The 24,102-nt window shown below is 39.2% G+C and overlaps 1 protein-coding gene across 1 annotated transcript in view; it reads right to left on the reverse strand.

The window, feature by feature from the left end:
* ube3c (ubiquitin protein ligase E3C) overlaps positions 1-16,748 on the reverse strand; it is a 242,176-nt gene extending 225,428 nt beyond the window's left edge. Inside the window, exon 1 of the mRNA XM_051929116.1 lies at positions 16,634-16,748. The gene's annotated coding sequence lies outside the window, so the exon portion shown is untranslated. The remainder of the gene's footprint in view (positions 1-16,633) is intronic.
* Positions 16,749-24,102: the final 7,354 nt, after the last annotated feature.

Here is a 24,102-nt window from a genome sequence, read left to right on the forward strand (position 1 = left end):
ACTATCCGACGGACCCTCCTCTACAGAACCCCCGAATAGACTTTTCCAGGGAGGCTGAGGAGTGTGATCCCTCTGTAGTTGGAACACACCCTCCGGTCCCCCTTCTTAAAGAGGGGGACCACCACCCCGGTCTGCCAATCCAGAGGCACTGTCCCTGATGTTCATGCGATGTTGCAGATGCGTGTCAACCAAGACAGTCCTACAACATCCAGAGCCTTGAGGAACTCCGGGCGTATCTCATCCACCCCCGGGGCCCTGCCACCAAGGAGTTTTTTGACCACCTCGGTGACCTCAGTCCCAGAGATGGGGGAGCCCACCTTCGAGTCCCCAGGCTCTGCTTTCTCATTGGAAGGCATGTTATTGGGATTGAGGAGGTCTTCGAAGTACTCCCCCCACCGACCAACAACGTCCCGAGTCGAGGTCAGCAGCGCACCATCCCCACCATATACAGTGTTGACACTGCACTGCTTCCCCCTCCTGAGACGCCGGACGGTGGACCAGAATCTCCTCGAAGCCGTCCGAAAGTCGTTCTCCATGGCCTCCCCAAACTCCTCCCATGCCCGAGTGTTTGCCTCAGCAACCACCGAAGCTGCATTCTGCTTGGCCTGCTGGTACCTATTAGCTGCCTCCAGAGTCCCACAGGAAAAAAGGGACCGGTAGGACACCTTCTTCAGCTTGACGGCATCCCACACCGCCGGTGTCCACCAACGGGTTCGGGGATTGCCGCCACGACAGGTACCGACCACCTTACGGCCACAGCTCCGATCAGCCGCCTCAACAATAGAGGCACGGAACATGGCCCATTCGGACTCAATGTCCCCCACCTCCCTCGGGACATGGTCAAAGTTTTGCCGGAGGTGGGAGTTGAAGCTACTTCTGACAGGGGGCTCTGCCAGATGTTCCCAGCAGACCCTCACAACACATTTGGGCCTACCAGGCCTGACCGGCCTCCTCCCCCACCATCGAAGCCAACTCACCACCAGGTGGTGATCAGTTGATAGCTCCGCCCCTCTCTTCACCCGAGTGTCCAAGACATGTGGCCGCAAGTCCAACAACACGACCACAAAGTCGATCATCGAACTGAGGCCTAGGGTGTCCTGGTGCCAAGTGCACATATGAACACCCCTATGCTTGAACATGGTGTTCGTTATGGACAATCCGTGACGAGCACAGAAGTCCAATAACAAAACACCACTCGGGTTCAGATTGGGGGGGCCATTCCTCCCAATCACGCCCTTCCAGGTCTCACTGTCATTGCCCACGTGAGCATTGAAGTCTCCCAGCAGTACGAGGGAGTCCCCAGATGGTATGCCCTCTAGCACACCCTCCAGGGACTCCAAAAAGGGTGGGTACTCCGAACTGCTGTTTGGCGCATACGTACAAACAACAGTTAGGACCCGTCCCCCCACCCGAAGGCGGAGGGAGGCTACCCTCTCGTCTACCGGAGTAAATCCCAATGAACAGGCTCCAAGTCGAGGGGCAATAAGTATACCCACACCCGCTCGGCGCCTCTCACCGGGGGCAACTCCAGAGTGGTAGAGAGTCCAGCCCTTCTCAAGGAGATTGGTTCCAGAGTCCAAGCTGTGCATCGAGGTGAGCCCGACTATATCTAGCCGGAACCTCTCAACCTCACGCACAAGCTCAGGCTCCTTCCCCTTCAGAGAGGTGACATTCCACGTCCCAAGAGCCAGCTTCTGTAGCCGAGGATCGGACCGCCAAGGTCCCCACCTTCGGCCACCACCCAACTCACACTGCACCCGACCTCCTTGGCCCCTCCCATAGGTGGTGAGCCCATGGGAAGGGGGACCCACGTTGCCTCTTTGGGCTGTGCCCGGCCGAGCCCCATGGGTGCAAGCCCGGCCACCAGGCGCTCGCCATCGAGCCCCACCTCCAGGCCTGGCTCCAGAGGGGAGCCCCGGTGACCCGCGTCCGGGCAAGGGAAAACGCCGTCCAAATTTTTTATTCGTCATAGGAGGTTTGTATAACTGCTCTTTGTCTCATCCCTCACCTAGGACCAGTTTGCCTTGGGTGGCCCTACCAGGGGCATAAAGCCCCGGACAACAGAGCTCCTAGGATCACTGGGACACGCAAACTCCTCCACCATTGCAACTACAGCTGGTCTTAGTACACAGCTAGTCTTGATCTAGTATGTTAGTATAAATACATACTATGGCAAGATCATTCTGGAATGATGCCATGCTGCATGCACAATGTGAGTGACCTAAAATTTCTATTTGTGTCAAAAATGTTTCTTCTGTGTTATGATTGGCATATTTCATAAATTTTTTATGCTTTATTCTGAATAAATTCTGACTAATTATATGTCTCTTCTGAGGTTTAGAAAGTTAAGGATTCTTTGTCTGAAATAAATAAGTATTTTGCCATAATACATTTTTCTTTTTTAAATTCCATTGTTATGTTGTGGATTCTGTTTGCCCTCTAGTGTCATGATTTAGAGGGGTCAATTGCTCAGAGGTTAAAAGGTTGTGAATAACAAACCTATCCTCTTTTGCAACTTTCAAAGTCTTTATTTTTGATTTCCCAGTACTCAGATCTTCTGCTCTTGCCCCTAACCCTAAAATCATTTTCAGTAAGTACACTATGTTTGATTAAATAAAATTCTGAAGTTTGTTTAAATAATAAAATCTTACTGTTTTTAAATAATAATGTATTTAAACCACTTGCTTAAATGAAAAAAATGAACACAATAATCCCTTAATGACTTTACTAAGGTTACTAGTATATCTAATCACCAAAAAAAAAAAAATCCAGTGTGTAAGTGGTGATAAGGAAATGAAGTACCTTTTACCTATTTATACAGTACAAACTTAACAAAACACAGTATGTTTTACATGAAATAAAAAAGTATGTTGCTTTAATAATAAAAAAATATAAATACATTATACATAAAAGAAACTCCACAAAGAACCTTTGAAAGTCATTGAACAATAGAACATTAGAACAATTTTGATAAGAACAGGCCATTCACCCCAACAAGCTCATCAATCCTATTGACCTAATTTCCACAAAATAACCCTGACTCGAGTTTTGTGTCAACCAAACCATATTGTATCTTATTTCATGTGTCTATACTTCTCTGTTTGAAGAAACACTTTCTACCGTTTGTATAAAATTATTTTGTACGAAGTTTCCATCTATGCCCCATTTTCTTGTTGAAAAAATCACTGTTAAAGTAAAATCTTGCATCCACCATAGAAATTCATGTTAATCATGTAACCATCCAACATAACATCAAGTCAAGATCTGAAAGCCCCTAAAGTTCAGCTCTACACCACACTACTTGTGAATTTATTCCATCTACTTTCTAACATTTCCGCAAATATGCTCGCAACAAGTTTCTAACTTTGTCCCCATGTTCTTGTTGCAGAATGTATTTTAAAGTAAAATCTGGGATTCAGAATACTGATTTCTTTCATAATTTAAACAAGTCTATTATGTCACCTCTTAATCTCAGTTTGCCTAAACTGAAAATGTTCAACACCTTCAATCTTTTCTTAAGGATTATACTCCACTGTCCCAGAATCAACTTAGTTGCTCATCCCTATATATACTGTACATAATACATAATATGGAGGCCAGCACTCAGATGATATCTGACTAATTTGTTATATAGCTTAACCTCACTTGACATGTTGTTCATCCTGTTAACCTCTGTATCAACTGGATGAGGACAGTAAAGAGACCAGTATGACTTAGAGGTCCCTCTCATAAGGTGTACTTTCAAATATCAAACCTCCCTCTTATGTATTCAAACATTTTTACACTCTGTGTACTGTGTTATGTTTACTTACTATACTTACTATAATTTCTTACTGAATTTAGTTTCCACAAATTTGCCAAAGTCTGAATTCTGTCCAGGTCCATCTGCAATGATTTGGCTGATTCAAGATAATGCATCTCTCTATTATAATAAAAAAAATCTTGGGTCGAGACATGATTTTCTATGAGACACCTTAATGTCCCATGAGAAAAGGAAGTGAGACAAAAGGACAGCTGCTGTACAGGCTTTTAAATGTTTGAAGTGCCTCACGACATGCAGATCAAGCAGCATGGCACAAGCAGCAGCATCAAGCCAACTGATCAAGCATAGAGGAGGTAAAAAAATGTATTTGTTTCCCATTGTATCACCGTTTAAGAGGGGGTTTCAGAGGAGCAGCCACATCTACTTAGCATGCATTCAGCCCCCTCTTCACAACGCAAGAGGCAGAGACGCAAAGTGGCTGGCGTGTAGCGCACCCCTGGAAGGGAGGGGGAATAAATCATTCACTACAGCTTTACTACTGGCAAATATCAAGAAATAAAAAATGAATGAAAATGATCTATTTAAATTATATATCCAGTTAACCAAACCCGGAGTTGGGTGAGCGAAGTGAAATTTTCATTAATTTAACCACTAATGCATTTTTATTTTACTGGCCTATAGCCAATTGGATTAGCTTGATCACCATTATTTCTTAGTTTCCAGTAGGATTTTCCCCTGTGGGCAACAGTTTTTGATGTAAAAATTTATAGTACATGTTTGAACCCAAATAACACAAAGACTAAAAACAAATATATATATGTGTTGCAGCAGAACAATTATGCTACTACATTTATTAATGCAAAATCATTTGCATGGGTTTTACTCATCAGCTTACATTAAATAAAGGCTGTTTACAAGCCATTTCTGAGAAAATGTATGCATCATTATTGGGATATACAGTATATCATATGTTGTTAAAATGCTTAAAAATACAAAGACTTTTTTACCATATTCCCCAGCTGGGAGGTTATTGACCTTTTTACACATTAAAGTTTCAGAAAATTAGAATTTAGAAAATTCTCTATTTTGACCTTACCATTCCCAACATATTTCACGTTCTCCTTAACTTTCACATGTCCTTCAACGTTATCCTCCAAATGCCTTTTAGCTTTTGCATATTGTTTCTTCTAACCACTGGTCTCATAAGCTCTACGGTTAACATTGGAGTTATTTGTCATTTTTGAATTTTCAAATGTTTTTTTCTTTTGCAATTTCTTGTTTACTCCCCTATTTATCTATTGTGGACTTCCTGTTAACTTCAGGGTGAACTTGCTGTACACCACTTTTAAACTTGCTCCACTGTTCCTTGATCATACCCAGACTTAAAAGTCATTCCTAGTTTAACTTTTTTAGGCTTTACCACATCTGATCAAAATTTACCCTAGTAATAATTAAACTTAATAGTTTTAGTTTTTAAATAGCATGCTGCAAAAACTCGAAAAGCATTATGGTCACTGAATGCTAATGATTCAATTACTCCAACAGCTGTGAATTATAATAGGATTATTATAAAAAATAAACCTAGACAGGCTTCTCTTCGCTGGTACATTAACACATTTACAGCTATGTGCTTTGCTATTCATAAGGTTATCCCTGTTAATACTTAGATAACTAAAGCCCTCGTTACTATAATTAAACTTACTATTTTAATATTATTAAACAGATGAATATTGAAACTTTTACATTGGGAAGTCTACAACACTCTCCCAAAATGAAGCCTCTATCCTTAATGCTATCCAGCTGAACTCAGATATCATCACTAAAATGTGGTCATCACCCATTTGAAGCAGGCATGTATTCAATGTCTCCCACAAAGGCAACAGACCCACCTTTTCAATTTGATCTGTTTTTCCACGCATTCAATATTTTACACATAGTTAATACATATATGATTCAAATTGTGACTGCAATCATACTTCCGCTCTTTGAGAAAGGAAGTTTATGCAAACATCAGAAGGGAAACCTGCTTGGTCTCCAGTGACATACAAATGCAACCTTTAAAAGTTAATAGATTGGTGAACCTTAGTCACACCTTAACATAACATGAAACAGAAATGTATAAATAAGAAAAGAGTGTTTAAACCAACAGGTCATTTGGTTAGATAATTTCTGTTCCAATATACAGTAATCCCCCCTCCATCGCGGGGGTTGCGTTCCAGAGCCACCCGCGAAATAAGAAAATCCGCGAAGTAGAAACCATGTTTATATGGTTATTTTTATATTGTCATGCTTGGGTCACAGATTTGCGCAGAAACACAGGAGGTTGTAGAGAGACAGGAACGTTATTCAAACACTGCAAACAAACATTTGTCTCTTTTTCAAAAGTTTAAACTGTGCTCCATGACAAGACAGAGATGACAGTTCTGTCTCACAATTAAAAGAATGCAAACATATCTTCCTCTTCAAAGGAGTGCGTGTCAGGAGCACAGAATGTCACATTGATAGAGAAAACAATCTCTAGCAAACAAATCAATAGGGCTATTTGGCTTTTAAGTATGCGAAGCACCGCAGCACAAAGCTGTTGAAGGCGGCAGCTCACACCCCCTCCGTCAGGAGCAGGGAGAGGGAGAGAGAGAGAGAGACAGAGTTTGTTTTTCAGTCAAAAATCAATACGTGCCCTTCGAGCTTTTAAGTATGCGAAGCACTGTGCAGCATGTCGTTTCAGGAAGCAGCTGCACAAAAGATAGCAACGTGAAGATAATCTTTCAGCATTTTTAGACGAGTGTCCGTATCGTCTAGGTGTGCGAACAGCCCCCCTGCTCAATCCCCATACGTCAGGATCACAGATAGTCAGCGCAAGAGAGAGAGAAAAGTAAGCAATCTAGCTTCTCAGCCATCTGCCAATAGCGTCCCTTGTATGAAATCAACTGGGCAAACCAACTGAGGAAGCATGTACCAGAAATTAAAAGACCCATTGTCCGCAGAAATCCACGAACCAGCAAAAAATCCGCGATATATATTTAAATATGCTTACATATAAAATCCGCGATGGAGTGAAGCCGCGAAAGGTGAAGCGCGATATAGCGAGGGATCACTGTATTGTCCACACACTCTAGCTGTCAAGGTTTCAGCTTCAGCTATTTCACAGAAGAATGTAATTTCCGCAACGCTTTGAGTGAAGAAATTCTTCCTGGTTTCTATACTGAACACACCTTACATTAATTTCCCTCCGTGTCCATGAATACTGACTCATCACTTAATTGAAACAACCAATCAATTTTTATACCTTTGACAACGTGTAAGACTTGGGTTAGAGTCCCCATACAGCTTTGTCTGCTTAAGGTTATCCATTTATCTATCCATGTTTTAAATCCACTTGATTCAATTCATGGTTATAGGGGAGTACAAGGCAGGAACTAAGCAGATGGGATACTTAAAGACATTACCTTTCTTTCACATGTTAAAATGACTTAAGTCCAGTGATGTACTTGGTTAATCGTCCCTAAACATCTTCTAATGCATTTACATTTACACTAGTCAGTAGAAAAAGGAGAATATTAACCAGCAGATAAAATTTTAATCCCCTTTGTGTATCAATATTCAACTAGATATACACTTGTTAAATCTCAATTCTGTGTTGTAAGCCGCTTTAAACTAGATACTGCTAAAGTAAAAACAAATAGCAGTAATTACAGTAGCTTCCAGCAGCAGCAGTATAAGAACTCCAGGAGTCATATAAACAACTATAATAAAAAAGTTACAAGCTACAGAGAGTGGAGAGACTCTGCATGCAATAACTTTTTCCCAGATGCTTCACTGGTTGCAGCTTTATGGGAAAGTGGCCAAGACAAAGCCACTGTTCAATAAAACACACAAAAGCCACATGGGAAAATATGAAGTTGGCTGAAAGAATGTTCTATGGTGTGAGGAGATTAAAAATGAGATTTCTGGGCATCTGAACATCTCGTTTGGCTTAAGCTGGACACTGCACATTTTAAAAAAATCCACCATCCCCACTGTAAAGCATGGTGGTGGTGGGACCATGCTTTGAGGATGGTTTTCCAAAGCAGGCCCTGGAACACATGTGAGAGTACAGGGGAAATTGAATGCAGAAAAATACAGAGAAAACCTAGAGGAAAATCTGATGCAGTCTATAAGAAACCTGTGCCTTGCGAGAAGATTTGTTTTCCAGCAAGACAATGACCCCCAAGGATGAAGCTAAAGCTATACAGGGATTGCACAAAAACAACAATGTTAATGTCCTGGAATGGATAAGTCACAATCAAATTTCAATCCATTAAGGAATTCCTGGCTGAGCATGAAAAAGACCATTTACTCACATTCCCCACGTGACCTGAATGTTTTTCAAAAAAGAACGGGGAAAAACTGCAGCATTGAGATATGCAAAGCCGATAACTGTCGTGGCTGTATAAGGTACATCAAATAAATACTGACTTGTAGTGTTGTATACTTCTGCAATCAATTATTTTCTTCTTCACATCTGGTTATTGATTTTGATTAATTTGTAGTATCTGATTTCACTTCAACAAAAATATCAAAAAAGCCAGACTAAACGTACAGAGATTCAATGTTCTATAGTAAGAAAATATGAATACCTTACGTTGGCATTGTAAATACTTTTTAAAACGGTGCAGTACCGGGAGTTCGATACTTTCAGAACCAATAGTAAACAGTAGTTTTGAAAGACCTTGTGTTCAGCTGATTGTTTTTCTACTCTCCAAAGCCACTGTACTAGCGCTGTGGACCAGAGGTCTGCAGTTTTGCTGCATTTGTTTTTTTGTGCAGTTCTTGACTATAATTTAACAGTAGCGAGCGAATGCAAGTGAGGCAAGTTTATTCCTGCAATGCTGTGTGAGGGGTCAGAGCATTGATGAATGTCTGAGAAAAATCTTGAAAAATTGTATCAAAATATATTTATACACAACTCAAACTTTAATCAATCTTATAATCTACATGGTTTCACTGTAAAATCACATACAAGTAGAAAAGGAATAAATACAGCGTGTGTGTCTGTTATGCCTTTTTTTTTAGCTTAATTTTGTAATGAATCACTGCAGGCACAGTGGTGCATACACATAGCAATTTGGATATGTGCATGATAGCCTTCGTGTGTTTAGGGTTATCGATGTGGTCTGCTGTGCTGAGATTAGCTTGCACCTTACAGGTGTGCGTGTGAACTGTGCATATTTAAATGCTTGTCTTTGCTGTATGCACATCAAAGCAATACTTATATACAGTATTAGGGTGGCCAGACTTTGTTTTTAAAAGAAGCAGGTATATACTCAAAACTTGATATATGTCTTCACATACAATAAATCTTCATTATTTATTTAATTAAGCAAAGATCACAGAAGGCATTTTAACCTAGGATAAGTCACTTTTTTAAAAAATGATACTTTTTTGGAACTTTTAGAAATGTGACAAAGCAAGCATCACTAAGTAGCTTGTCACTTCTGCCGATGACCTCTCTTCCTTTAAAGCAGTCTTGTGCTCTTCAAAGCAAACATGATGTTTAAGTCACACAGCATGCACTCCTGATCGCAAAATACTTCCAGGTCAAATCACCACATTTTTGTACCTCATCGCTACAGATTGTAACAAAACTTGACATGCTGATTTGGTCATATGAGTAACCCATGGAACTGAAATTGCATATGACTTGGATAGATTTAAGCTAACAAAGTCTGAACTTATTGTGGGGGAGGGATTATGACTTTGACTGAAAATCTCCCTAAATATTAGTTGCACGGAAATGGTTCTTATATCATTTGAAAGCTCTTTTCCAACTCTATATTTTGCATAAATACTTTTTTATTCCCAAAAATGAAAAATGACCATATTATGAGTGATTATATTATTAAAAACTGAATAGTGAAAAAAACTATATTTTAAAATTTGTCAATGTTTTTACTAAAGCTAGCTTATAATGTCATGAACATCTCCAGAAAATCTGGTCTTTGGTTCTGAGTCGTTACCGAGATCTCACTACTTATCTGAAGTGTGCATCAAAAACCACAATTCCTTACAATGCTGCTGAATAGCAGTTAGTGATCAGTGAATGGTACATGGTTATTAGGGTTCATGAAAACTAAGACTAAAGCCAGAACTAGCAGTGAAAATATAACTTTAATTGAAATAAAAATAAAAATTACAGTTAAAATTGAATAAAAAAAGACAATAATGCCAAAGTAATAAAAACAAAACAGAATTAATGGTAAAATCACAATAGTTTTAATTTTTCTCTTCAGTTCACACTTTTGATTTCTTGAGAGACACTGGCCTACTAAAAATGGACTTGAATTAACACTAGAATCCTTGAAGCCTATGAAAAAAGTCATAATCCCAGGCCACCTTAAATTCCTTTGCACCTCTCCATTACCGTCGTTTGTTTTGCAAATGTGTCGATCAGCAGAAGCAGCAAGCAGCCTACTATCCCATCCCCACCATCACCAGAGCTCAAGCTGAACAAAAAGTTCTCCCAACTCAAGTCTGTTTATCTTGGTGTGAGGTGCCTGGAGTTGTATAGGGTAAATAATATATCATTATTTGCAGAGGTGGGAAGTAACGAATTACAAATACTTCATTACCGTACTTAAGTGGAATTTTGAGGTATCTGTACTTTACTTGAGTATTTATTTTTCAGACGACTTTTTACTTTTACGCCTTACATTTTAACACAGATATGTGTACTTTTTACTCCTTACATTTTAAAAACAAGCCCATTACTTTAGTTTTAATGCATTTGTGAGGAATTAAGTATTTTTCTATTTTTCATCCTTTCACGTTCTCAGCATGAAGACCGATTTCAACCTAAATGATTGGGCCAGTAGTATATAGGAAAGACAATCCCAATAGAGTATCAATCAGCGCGAATCAAGCATGACGGATGTAACAAGATGGAAACGACGTAACAAGAAAGAAGAACGGAGCGGGGACTCGACTGTGAAAGCAAGGCGGGCATGTGTCTATCAAAAGTGATTCCCATTCCCAGCAATATGCAAGTTGTCTCTGAAGCTCAACACTCCATACGGAAGATTGTGGGTTCACTTCCCGGTTCCTCCCTGTGTGGATAGCGCTTTGAGTACTGAGAAAAGCGCTATATAAATGTAATGAATTATTATTATTATTATTATTATTACCTGCCTCGACTTCCTGTGAGAGGCTTTTTAGCACTGCAGGACTGATTTTTACACCCAAAAGGGCACGCCTTGATTCAGAGAACTTTGAGAACCAGCTTCTGCTGAAGATGAATAAAAGATTTTGGTAGTTTTGTTAAAATAAATGAATTTCTGACAAAATTGGCATGCTGATATTGAAAAGTGAGCACTGGAGCAATGTGAATGTACAGTACATTATCAGTATACTGTTTTTGTTTTGTTGGTAATTTAATGTGTTCCGGGTCTGCAACAATCTGGGTAAATGTACGATGACAGGAAATGCAATGCAAGAAATGTTGAACACATAGCTAAAACAGAATCTTTGTTCATGTTATAGTACTAATGACAATGTTTTGACATGAAGTGTATAATATGTCATGCACTCTTTCATTGTATGTTTTCACAAAATATATATCGAGTTTCCTCATAACCCTGAAAAACTAACACATTAACTAAACTGAAACTAGATGGGGTCTTAATCCACTTGTAACGGCTGACCCCTTTTACCCAGCCGGCAGCTACACTCCCAAGACCTGTGGCTTGGATAATTGACTGAGAAATAATCTTACTATCAAGTCGTACTTCTTACCAATTGAACTTTTCCCCCACAATCGACGGTGAAAAATATAAGCACACAAAAACAGGATGTAAAATTTAAACGGGTTATATGTATTAAGTAAAATAAGACATGCAAAAAATAGAAACATATATAAATATAAATATCCCTTCACCCCAGCAATAACAAGACACCACCAAATATATATATACACACAACAAAAACCCTCCCTTGTCCCTGTAACAAATAAACACACAACACGAATAACAATGAATGATAAACTGAAAATGAATGAGAACGTGAGTCCGGTAATAAAGAAACTGTCCTGAAAGCGGATGACTGAATTAGTGATATTGCGTTGTTTGATTCTCCCCGGAAAAAATGGAACAGCCTCACCGTGAATCCTCGTGTGTGTGGTGGATGATTAAGTCCTACCCCGGGGTCTGTCGTGGTGAGGTCCTTGAAGTAAATCCGGCAGATGGAAAAACAAACTGGATGGCTAAGCGTGATATGGAAAAGAACAGGTACAGTGTGGTCGTGATGGTGAAAAAAAATCTCCTTCTCTCCTCCCTTCCTTCTCCTCCTGATGGCTTAAATAATCCTGTGACGGCTGTGATTGATTGATTGTAAACAGGTGTTTTCCAGGTTTGTGGCTGTGGTCTCCTTCCATCATCCGTCCCCTTTTACGGGGACGGCATTAACTGATGCACAAACAGTAAACGGGACAATGAAACGAGACGCACTCAGAACTGACATTTAAACACTATGTGGCCCCGCTACACACTAGAGTGAGAAAATAAATTAAACTTTGGTGGAATTGCAAGAAAGTTATGCACCAGTTGTACTGCTTGAATGGTAGGGTGGGAATGTAAGAACACAAACAATGGCTACACTCTCAATTTATACTCCACCAGTGCCTCTGATGCAGCAATTGTGTCTTTGCTGGTAACTGCATATGTCTGTCCTGTTGCTGTCACAGGTTCAATTACTAAAAGCACATACTGCTGATCCATGACAAGTGTATCAGGACAGTATGGGAAAAGGTAGGATGGAGATAGTCCATGAGGATGTACAAAGTTTAGTCTCAGCTCTCCAGTGCTGGGCATAGTTTCTTCAAGACATCCTAGTCACATATCTTCATCTCCATATGATAAGGGACCAGCCATAGGTTTAAGATCGGGAAGGTCTGCTAAGTCACTACTGGAAGAGTCGGACTGACAGATCTGTTTGTTCTTGGGTGTTAGGTTTGATAGTCTCACACAGCAATTCTGAAGATGCGCTGACCTGACCTTAAGTTGAGACTTGGGTAATCCTGTACTGCTGTCTCAGGCACATCTCTTATTAAAGCATGGGTTATCTTCTTGAGATGACATCTGAAAGTGTCACAACAAGATTTCTGATTGAGTCTAAACTAGTTCTCTACAGAAGGCAATGTGAAAATGTATGCCGTTACAGCAAAGACAATGCTTTTATCTCCACCAGGCAATTGACAGCATCTGCTATTGATTGATTATACCTGGCCGATTGCACACCTCATTCCCCTTTGATTAATGCAGGGTGGAGCACTGGCATTTATTAGCCACATTGGAATGGGCCCTTTTCACAGCAGCCATTTTGACATTAAATAGTATGGCAAACACAAGTGTCACTAATGACATTAATGAAGCTTCTGTTTAATTTCAGTGTAACATAGTTGAAACCTTAATTAATCATTACTTACACCTGTGCTTGCAATACTCTTTCATGTCAATATGTCTGCAATCAAAAAGGTCCATTAGTGATATGAAACCGTGTGATGCCATCTATATGTAATGAGATCTAGAGCAACAACTCAAAAATCATAGATCATACTTCTGGAGATGTTCATGACATTATAAGCTAGCTTTAGCAAAAAAAATTACAAATTTTAAAATACAGGTTTTTTCGCTATTCAATTTTTAATATATAATCACTCATGACATGGAAATTTTTCATTTTGGGGACAGCACAGTATTTACGCAAAATATAGAGCTGGAATATATAGCCAGTCAAAAAATTGCGCCCCCATACCCATAAGTTCAAACTTTGTTAGCTTAAATCTCCCTTAATATTGATCCAAGACACGAGCAATTTCAGTTCTATGGGTTACACATATGCCAAAATTAGCAAGCCATGTTTCATTAAAATCTGTGATGATGAAGTCCAATAGCGTGATGAAATGACATGGAATTACCCAAATCTGGCATCCCAGTAGTTATGTCCTATCAAAAACATGGGTATTATTATTTTATTTTTACTTGTTTACAAATGTGCATTTTCATACATTATTAACTTCAGTACTGGAACTGAAGTTCAAAAGCTAGTATCGATGCTGAATTGAAAATTTTAGAACTGATTCAAACACTAGCAAATACAGGTTGTAATTTTCCTCATCTCTATATAGAATTATGTTTCCCTATTACTTTGTCCTTAGTCTGCTAAAGTGACTTATAATATCTGTACTCTTAAGGCTTACTATAACTTTCACAGTTGAACTTACTGAAAGATATACAGTATGATGTGTTCTTTGAATTAATGCAATTTTAAAACCAGAAATTTATTCTAATACCTGTCTATTAAGAATTTTTTTCTTAATGTTTAATACTTCAGTTGCATAATAAATCTAACATTTACCGTATTTATTTACAGAACAGAAAGCATACAAGAAATTTTAATTAAAACATGACAAAACAAGAAAGAAAAATCACACACCCCATCAGTAGGAGCTCTTCATCTATTAATCATTTTAAAGAAACATTAGATGAGGATAATAAACCGTGTGTTCATTTTCAGAAGATAATAGTTTTTACTTAACAGCATACTATTAGATTTGCAGTTTGGGTAATAATATGCAAACAATTGAAACCTGAAAAGTAATAAACAATACTTGCCAAAAATAAATTAAACAATAATAATTAAAAATAGCTGCAATAAAGTTTAAAATATTGTCTTTCAACATTATTATTAAAGCCCTGGCCATGAATGCCACCAGGTTCAAAAAATATTAACATATTTAATTCCCTTTTAAATAAGGTTATGTATTCAACCATTTCAATTGCATCACCAGTCTTCAAAAAATAAAACTTTCAGACTCAATATTCCAAAGCAAAATACCATCACAGATATTAGAACCCAAGACAAGTACATCCAAAATTTCTTAAAACTATAAAATGATCACTTGCTTTTTCTAAGCAGTTTGTCTACATGCCTTTAAGCTAATGATGCATCAAATGTGACACTGCCAATTTACACTGACCAATTGTTAAAACTTGTTTCGTATCACTCCCATTACGCAAGATTACACTTTCTCCTTATAACTTCTTTTCTACACATGGCAAATATCCTTGCTTTTTTGCACAGTACCAATTCAAACAGTTTAAACAAAAAACCTCATCATTCCAAACTGAAATCCTACCAGTTTCTCACCTATATATACCTCTACTTACATGTCTCAATGCCAAAAGCATCTTCCATTAGGTCTACGACCATCATAAATTGGATTTAACTGACCTCTTTTGTGATGGGGTTTGCTAAATTCCAGTTTAGTGTAAGAAAGTGGAGTTGCCCAGAAATATTATGAGCTATAAAACTGCTTTTTTGAAAATACTAAGTAAAAATCTTTAAAGCTGGAGGCCCTATTTTGCACGAACCTCCTGTCATCACCTTGTATATACACCCATATTCTAACCTCAGGAATAATCAGTATTTTAAATTTTGTAATTGGTAAGTAAATCCGTCAACAAAAATGTTGTCACACTATTCATATTCCCAAGAACAGCCTGCAATGTGTTCTGCAGTCAAACTCAAAGTGAAAGATTTCGTGAAGAAAAATGTTGCTCTCTTCTAATCCATTACTTAATCTCTTGCATTAGGAATAATCAAATGTTTCAGTTTTAATACACAACTATCTTGTCTCTATCCGTGATCATTTTTAACATGCTGTGATACTATCTGATTTCCTTGGTCTGCTCATTGTTAGGGTTATCATTAAAATTTTAAATTGTTTTGAAACTTGGTTATTACAGTGTACTTTAAAAGACTGTGTCATAAATTTGCCTCAAATTTATCCAATACTTTTGAACAAAACAAATCCATAAATATTCCAGTCCAATTTGTAGGATGCATGAGGTGAGCTAATTCTTAGTTAAAATGATAAGCAATGTGATTATTCTTGATATTAACAATTTTCAGTAAATATTTCATAATATAGCAACTGTAGAACAGGAAAACAAAGGCAAATGAATGCAAAAAAGTTTGAACAGCAGTCACACTAGATTTTAAAGTGTTGGTGAAAGATTAACACTCAGTTGAGCATCATCTCCTGGCACTGCTTCAGAAGCTGGGGAGGAGTATCCCAGAATAAGTATAGCTCCCTGAGTACATCTGTCATGTTATTAGTCCAACTTAATGCAAAGGCCAAGTCTCCACTCTCAGGGCAGATCTGATGGACGAAAAAATGGTTTAAATTTTAGGGATAACCTGGCTGTGCTTCGGGCCCACTACCAGTTACATTACACGTGCATACTCTTGAACTATGCAGTCAGAAATGCACACCGGATTCACTTCTGTCAACGTATCTTAAGGTAGAACAAGTGCCCACTCCACCCTTCCAAAAATGAAACTGCGTAAATCAAAATCAATTATAAACTCGCCACAGCCACTGACTCATTAATATAAAAACAATACTATTTTCACTACTTGACCAAGCAGATTTTAGTGGACGCAGAACCACGGGCAAGGCAATTCAAAACTGCCACCACCAAGACAGGTAACGGTGGAATCGTCATTTCTGATCCAAAGGCAAAAACTCCACAAACCAGACTGCAGCTGCACCTCCGTGACTCCACAAAATGACTCAGCAGACTGACAGTTACTGAAAGGCGTTTCAGTATATTTACTTTTTTTGACCCAATTTTTTTACTTATCAGTGTCAAGCACAAAATTACAAATAAAAGTTAACCTAGCACCCGGTCGTCACCAACGGTTACCATTATACATCAAACCCCAGCTGACAAATCATAATTTAAGTTTTTATTGTTTACTGCGCGCGCCCACATGTGATGTTAAAAGAATGCTTAAGAAAATAAAATATTGTTATTATTGAAGGGTTGTTTTTACCTGGATTTAATGATATTAGCAACTGAAACTGCGATTTAAACAAATGAAGAAGCCCAACAACACAACCTTTCCTTGTCTTTTTTTCTGGAAACAAAACACAAGTAGCACAAAATCCCGCCCAGCCAGTGACATCTACAACCGCCATTGGTTGCTTTTTCCAGAGCTTTCTTCAGCAATGGCCAAAGTAAACCGTCAATCAAAACACTAAGCTATGAAGTGCTTCCTTTCTGAACTGTAGGGGTTTAGTTTCCTGAATGTGCTGGAACCCGTCAGATGAGAAAGTGCCAAGGACAGACGCGAACTCAAATGTAATCGCTGTTCTTCCTTTACAGACATTAGTTTGCAGAAACCGCGCGATTTTATGTGTCTCAGATGGATATATTTGGCATGTATCCTGTCCTTGATAATTTCGACGTGAAATTTCATGTTTGACTGGTGAATTGCGCAGGCGCGAGATTCAATTCTATTTCTTAGGAAACTGAAACTTTGCAGTCTTTAAGCTTCTCCAAGTTCAACGATTTAGTCATGGATTAGTATAGCCTACTGTATGTCTTTGTGATCTCTTGTAGAATGAATTTTAAAGTGCGTCATTCAACACTGAGCACACACACTGGATTAAATCAAAGCTGAAAATTTCGATTTCATTGGCACAAATTTCAAGTTTTTGGCTTGTGTATTTTCTAGGACAGATTTCTGTGTTCAGTTTGCATTAGGAATAATTTCCAGTTCTTGGGTTACTTGGCCTTAAATGGGTCTAATTGGATACCGATACCGATTTCGGTTTCAGTTTTGACTTGAATACGGCCGTAGCTGGACAAGTAGCAAGTCTTCCTTGTTTTGTACAATGCATATAACCGCATGGGCGGCACGGTGGCGCAGTGGGTAGCGCTGCTGCCTCGCAGTTGGGAGACCTAGGGACCTGGTTTCGCTTCCCGGGTCCTCCCTGCGTGGAGTTTGCATGTTCTCCCCGTATCTGCGTGGGTTTCCTCCCACAGTCCAAAGACATGCAGGTTAGGTGGATTGGAGATTCTAAATTGGCCCTAGTGTGTGCTTGGTGTGTGGGTGTGTTTGTGTGTGTCCTGCGGTGGGTTGGCACCCTGCCCGGGATTGGTTCCTGCCTTGTGCCCTGTGTTGGCTGGGATTGGCTCCAGCAGACCCCCATGACCCTGTGTTCGGATTCAGCGGGTTGGATAATGGATGGATGGATATAACCTCATGAACACAGATTTCTTTACTGAACAAACAGGAGTATAGTACAAGTTTAAACGTGACAGAAACACAAGTGCAGTAGATTATAAGAAGAGACAGAAATGTAGTGACGAAAGACATTAGATTGAATCAGCGATTGTAGATTCAAGTCTCCCGCCTAGTTTATGGTTAGAAGAATGTACACTTAACCTGCCAGTGCTCTTATGTTTTACAATTATGGAATTGTGATTTTAATGATATTTGTTTAAAAGTATGAGCTGATTATTTATTTTAAGGAAAAATAAACTGAACATTTACTGAAATGATTTACTATATTTATATAGTTTGTGTACTTTCGCAAAAAGATGTAAGGTTTGTTGTACCCTACTGAAAAAAACCATACAGCTTGAGCTCTGATGCATTGCAGATTACTAAACACACAGTAGCTTGTTAGATGTACTTTTACCCAACAAGGACTAGGTAGAATGAGGCCTGATCAGATCTCCAAATTCAAGCCTCAACCAAACAAAGGACGCACTTATGTTTCTTATGCTTCCCATAATCCCTTGAAGTCACAGGTTTGCTGCAGACAGATATGTTTTGTGCCAGGTGACCACACCAGTCTGTCATATCAACCTGATCTATCAGAGTTTCAGCTCTACTACCTGTGCTGTTGTTGAAATTGGTGGTGGACACAGTGATAACATCAGTGATAAGACAAGTGCAATGCAGCGGGCCTTAGGGCAAGATGCCCTGTCACGCCCTCTCCTAACACTTCCTACGTGACCTGACTCAATGGCAGGACAATGGTAAGCCACATATAGTCACAGTGGTCACAATATTTCTCAGGAATGAACTGCTGTGCAGGTCCTGCCTTCTCTCACAACCTTAACCTCACAGAGCAACTTTTAGATGCCCTGGGTTACAACATCTGAAGATATGAACCTCTTCTTTCCAAAGGCTATCAATTGAATTGGGCACTTTTGTAAATATAGGATAACACTGAACTAAGGCAGATTCAGGGGCTCTTTGGCAGTATTTACCAGATGTCAAGCAGTGGTGTCTGCAAGAGACTGTCACGAAAGATGGTGAAGGACAGCAAAATGTCTGTTGTTAATGTTAACAGTTGTTGTGCTGTTTCGTTGTTTCTTTTTCCTTTCAGTATGTATGATTGGCTTTCATTCAGTTTCCAAATCCCAACACACTGATTTTTGCTAAACAAACCTCCATCATAGATAAAAGGAAAGTGAGAAATGCACTGATTTACTCTGTAAAAATCCACACAATTGAGAATCCACTTTTCAAAAAGTGTGAAACAAGTTTGTGACCATCTATGGGACTCTCTTCTTCACTCAATTCACAATCTATCTCCTTTTCTAACCCTAATTAATTCGATCTGTACATTTTCATCTATTTTTCTTATATATACTCTTAAAGTACAGACAATAAATTCCTTATTATTTATATTCTCTTCTTCACATGGATGTAAAACAGTTGTAACTGGTATAAACAGAAAAGCTGTTTTTCTACTTTATGCACATTTCACATACTTTATTTGATTATGCTATAAATGTCAATAATTCTGTTAAGTATAAAGGCTACAATGTGTATAACATGCCATGTTTTTCTAAACTGTTACTGATTACTGGCCAAGTTAGCTTGGACACTTTACTCTGCAGGTTTACCTGGTTGATAGCTATGTGGACTCATTGATTGGTTTTGCTGTGCACTAAACAGGTTCTTCAGTTACTTGCTACTTCAGTATTTGAGGGAGGTGACCTTTTATGTGGGTTTGACTGCCTCAATGATGAATGAACTAGTTTTATTGGTAGGAAGTGTCTTAGCAGAGTGACTTGTATCAGGCCGTATCAAGCACAGCGCATTAGCCATCCCTGGATAGGAGCAATTCCATTGCAGGGCAAATTCACACAGTCACTCATTAGGGGAATGCTTAAAATAAGCCAGCTTAACTGACATGTCATTGAAATATCAGAAGATAACTCATTTTTGCATATGAACAATATGCAAACTTCACCCAGAACTGATCAGGCTAGAATATGAATCCAGAATTCTGAAGGAATGAGGCAGCAATGTTAAATCTTGCAGCAGTGTAATACTGCTAAAGTACCTCTGTAAGCTATAATTTCCTTAAAACTACAAAACTAACAAATACATCAAGTTTTTATGAATGTAATAAAAATTGGAACTGCTCCTTCATAGGACATGATACTGACCACAGCAGAAGGAATCTTCTCCATAAGGCACCTCACATTGAGAAGTTACTCCCACAGGATAACATTGCTACAAATGCAGACATACATTTGTAATAGGGAAGTCAGGTTGAGGAGCATGCACTGGTACAGCGAGTTGCCCCACCAACCACATGATGAAACGTCTTAGGATCTCAGTTGGCAACCCCCCAGGCAGACATGCAGTCCAGTCCCACCCCCTGGAAATGACCACCTATCTGCCGCAGCTAGGTGTTATGTGGGCATCCCCTTGGCCTTGTCCAGCCCCTCGGGTCCTCAACAGTGAGCTGGATCGCCTCTCGTGAATTGTACCACATGATTCATTGAGTGAAGGCCATTTGTAAAAACAGGAATCACAAGAAGCAGAGGCACAAAATTAGGCACATACATTGGCAAAAGGGCAAGGCAAAAATCTGTCTCTGAAGGTTCGTGACATGTAACAGTCTGGGGGTTAACACATAACTATATTCCAAATAAATGACAGGATCAATATATTTGCAATTACATGTGAACACGCCTCTAGTGACAGCAGAATAATTGCCATTGCACTAAAACAGCAAGTGAAAAGTACTGTATGTTACTGCAGGTGTACCTTTAATGCATTTGTATCCCTTTACTCCTGGGTCTATCTTTCTCTGACCTGGTTTTGCATAAAATGTATGCAATATATAGAAACAAATCATATATTTGGAAAAAAGCCACTATATAATGATTTGCACAACGTCATAAACATAGCATAATAATTACTGTATTTCAGTTTGAGCAAAGTAGATTTCATTTAAAATGGTTGAAATATTTTTCTACTTCTTTGGATTACATTGCTTGGCTGATGAATGTGCATTAGATAGATGAATGTTGAAAGTTTTCAAGTCCTCTTTATCTGGAAATTGAAATTTTCTTTTGTACATATCTTATTTGCTTTTTTTGCTGTAGTGCTTGTTATGCAGTCCAAGCTACACTCTAACCTTCTCAATTTTGAGGCAATTATATGTTATATTTTTAATTTTAACATGTGAACACATTCCTCATGTACGGTATACTGTTGTGTCTTTGACATTGGGAATTACAGTACATCCCTTCATAACATGTAGTTTAAAGCCAAAAGCTGGAAATCATCCATCTGTGTCCCAGATGTGTTTGAATGCCTTCTACCGGCTTTCTAGCTATTGCTTTTATCTTTTTCTCTAATTGCTGTAATTATCACAACACTACAGTTGGTAATATTAGGGGTGTATCTAAACATGGTAATTGTGATTTCATAGTGTCATTAATGAGACTGTTTAGTTTCACAGCCTATGCCCCATACATTTCAGACTGAGCTGTTTAGGTCAGCTGCTTACTTACATAATTTTCCTTAAAAAAGCTATATGTTTCTTCCTCAAAGTAAGTATGTGTAAAGAAATGACACAGTGTCAATGTCATGTAGACGAAATTATGGAAGAAAGTTTCCACTGTCTTTCTCGTGCTCTCAGATGATCACAGTGCTGGATGCAAAATTTAAAGTGAAAAAAAAGAAACTTGGGTGTTGCCATCTTATATAGGAGAATGTCCATGAGGTCATGGTAATACAATATTCTGTCATGGGATTGACAATGGTCTTGGCATCCATAAACACGATGGCCACCCCTATGTTCCTAATTGACATGATGTTATGTGCTTTTCCCACAAACACTTTGAAAAGTATAATTTTGGATGATTATTATATTTTTAAGGTTATTTTTGGTCAGTTGCAGTGTATTGTGTGCTTGGGGATGATCCTGTGCAGGTTAGGTTTTAGTACATTTTTACGGTAACAAGACTAACTTTTGGGATTAGCATTTGCACTGTCACTCAGAGCTGTGGACTAGCAATGGATCAGGAGTGGGCAGGAGGAGGAGTACAGGAACCTAATCAAGGACTTTGTTAAATGGTGTGACTCAAACCACCTACACCTGAACACCAGCAAAACTAAGGAGCTGGTGGTGGAATTTAGGCTGGCATCCTTCAACATCTGCAATAAGATGCTGCAGATGTTCTAACAGACGGTTGTGGCGAGCGCCCTCTTCTATGCGGTGGTGTGCTGGGGAGGCAGCATAAAGAAGAGAGACGCCTCACGGCTGGACAAACTGGTGAGGAAGGCAGGCTCTATTGTAGGCATGGAGCTGGACAGTTTGACATCTGTGGCAGAGCGACGGGCACTGAGCAGACTCCTGTCAATCGTGGAGAATCCACTGAATCCACTGAACAGTATCATCTCCAGACAGAGGAGCAGCTTCAGCGACAGACTGCTGTCACTGTCCTGCTCCACTGACAGACTGAGGAGATCGTTCCTCCCCCACACTATGCGACTGTTCAGTTCCACTCGGGGTTGGTAAATGTTAACATTATACAAAGATGTTGTCTGTCTGTATACCTGTACTGTTATCACTCTTTAATTTAATACTGTTTTTTATTCGTATGCTGCTGCTGGAGTATGTGAATTTCCCCTTGGGATTAATAAAGTCTGCGGTGGGTTGGCACCCTGCCCAGGATTGGTTCCTGCCTTGTGCCCTGTGTTGGCTGGGATTGGCTCCAGCAGACCCCCGTGACCCTGTGTTTGGATTCAACGGGTTGGAAAATGGATGGATGGATGGATTAATAAAGTATCTATCTACAGTATCTCTATCTCTATCTAGACTAAGACTAAGTGCAGCTGTAGTGTGCACTGCGATGAGACATTCCTTATGAATATGGTCCTGTCTCTGGCTAGGCATTTTATTCACTTTGGTGACTGTTGGAATAATTTGTTTATTTACAAAAGCTGGGTGCAAAATTAATGACAAGTATTAACTCTTCTGTATTATCAATGTAACTAAGAAAATGAGTTATTGAATTACCAGATTAAGACCCTCACAGGCTCTAGGGTTTCAGGGTGGTCTCCCTTGTAGATTTAAGTCAGCAGTCACTTGTACATTAGATGAAGGGGCGGCCATGTAATGTACGAGTAACCACATACGTTATTGCGTGGAAGAGTGTGAAGTTGCTCTGAAATAAAAACCATTGCTGGTGCTACTGAAAGGGGGAGAGATGTTGGAAATGTAATGACTGTAACTGCAAGACAGCTACTTTTAGGAAGGAGTTTAATTTCTAGGGCATAATCTACAGGTCAGTTGGTGACAGCAGATGAAATCTAAAGTGATTCTGAACTTCCAGTCTGGATTTAATGGAGCAGAGGATTATGTTACCATTGATAATATTAACATTCTAAAATCCTGTTGTAGCTACAGTCAAACAAAATTGTTTAACACTCAAGGCTCACCTAATAGTTTGACTGAATTAATCAATAGCACTTACATATTTACCTTAAGAAAGATAAAGTAGTATCTCTTGATGATTTGGTGGAGGAGGTGACTTTGGTACAACACCTGCATTACGTTTTTCTTGCATATGCCAGGGTGTGCACCCAGGGTCACCCTGATGGTTAATCATCATCCACCCATCAGTTTCTGAGAGACAGTTATGCTTCACTTCCTATTCTACAAACATTTACTATTTGTCATCATTACATTCTACGTATATACTGTACTTTACATAGATTTTATGACCTTCTTAGGTACTTAGCATGCATAACATTTACAACGACAGCAACATTCATTTTGATCTAATGTACTGTACAGTAACTTAACGATTGAAATTATTTTTTTTAAGTTTACATAAGAATGTACATTTTTCCTGTGCTCTGTCCCGTCAAATAAAGAGAAGTGTTCAGCTGCAAGTGATTAATTGAGAGAGGGCAAGCCGTTAATTGCTGTCACCCTGCCGTTAACGGGCAATCAGATGGCCAGCTGAGCAAACTCAGGAGAAACGAAAAAAAAATAAGACTAGCTGGGTATTATTAAACTTGGTATTGATCTTGTCCTGCTGTTCACTGCAACAGAAGTTAGACAAGAAGTTCGTCTCCTCTTCATAACCATACTATGTAGTCTGGACTTGATCCACAGATAGTACAATACTATATCAGGTACAGTTTACTGTATCTGACCCTTTATGTTTTGCAACACCATTTTGTTTTCT

Source organism: Erpetoichthys calabaricus, chromosome 6 (assembly GCF_900747795.2).
Source record: "Erpetoichthys calabaricus chromosome 6, fErpCal1.3, whole genome shotgun sequence".
NCBI lineage: Eukaryota > Metazoa > Chordata > Cladistia > Polypteriformes > Polypteridae > Erpetoichthys > Erpetoichthys calabaricus.